This window comes from Merops nubicus, unplaced genomic scaffold, assembly GCF_000691845.1.
Source record: "Merops nubicus isolate BGI_N331 unplaced genomic scaffold, ASM69184v1 scaffold13255, whole genome shotgun sequence".
Taxonomy (NCBI): Eukaryota; Metazoa; Chordata; class Aves; order Coraciiformes; family Meropidae; genus Merops; species Merops nubicus.
In genome coordinates, this window is record NW_008607691.1 from 12,965 (window position 1) to 14,011 (window position 1,047).

Genomic DNA, 1,047 nt, shown 5'->3' on the forward strand with positions numbered 1-1,047 from the left:
TGAAGAATATGGTCTTACTGTATGAGGGATAATTTGGGGTTCTCCTCATCTGAGGAATTTGATTAACCTCTCTGTAGCCATCTTCTTTCTGTAGCTCTCTCCAGGTCTAGAACTGGCTGGGGTACCCCTTGAAAGATTTCTTGTGGTCTTGTGTATTTCTTATCCAAAAAGAATTAGTTTTTATCCTGGAATAAATCTCTAAGGTGTATTAAATGCATGCACTCTAACAGTAAGGAAGTCAGGAATATGCTTCAGTGTAATGTAGGACACTTCAGATGGCTGGTTACTCAGGATTCCTCAGGAAATGATGAAACTGAATTTAGCTGAAGCATACTGCCTCTGTGTCCTGCCTGATTATAGCCAAAAAAGGCAACTGGTTAGATTCTGGGAGTTGCATAGGCAGGAAACTGTGTAATGGAGGGTAGAGCACAGCTGTTGCCTTGCCAAACCTGATACAACTCTGAACACAACTGAATATTTCGTTCATCTCCTCCCCCCCCCGGCTCCTTCTCTCCACTCTCCTTTTTTAACCCTTTGACCAGAACCTGCAGATGATACTCTGCAGTCTCATGGAGTCACAATATCTTTTGTTGGATTGTTAGTCTTCTCTATTTCCTACAAAAACTGGTAGGGTGGTCTTGGAGCTGTCTTGACAGCTCATGTTTTTCATGGCATCCTTCTGGTTGCTACATCTTATCTCTGCAACAAATCTCTTTATCATAGACCCATTAAAATCTGAATTTTCAATGGAAATATGAAAAGCCAGGGAGGAGGAGGAGTTGCTCTGAGGAGCACCGTTGAGGTGGAAGTCAGTGACCCTGTGGGAAAGGAAAGATGAGGTAAAGTGTGGGGTAGCTGCTTGGCATATCCTGTAAGGCTTAAGACAAAGGTTTTAAATTCAAGTTAAAGGAAACGATTATTTATAGAGTAATTTTCTCTTTGTTTGCTAAAGCATTTTTCACTGTGAATATCCAGCTCTCCATACAGTCCCTGGCACAAAGTTGCATACCACCTACAGTGATACATTTGTTGAAAGGAATTTCCCTA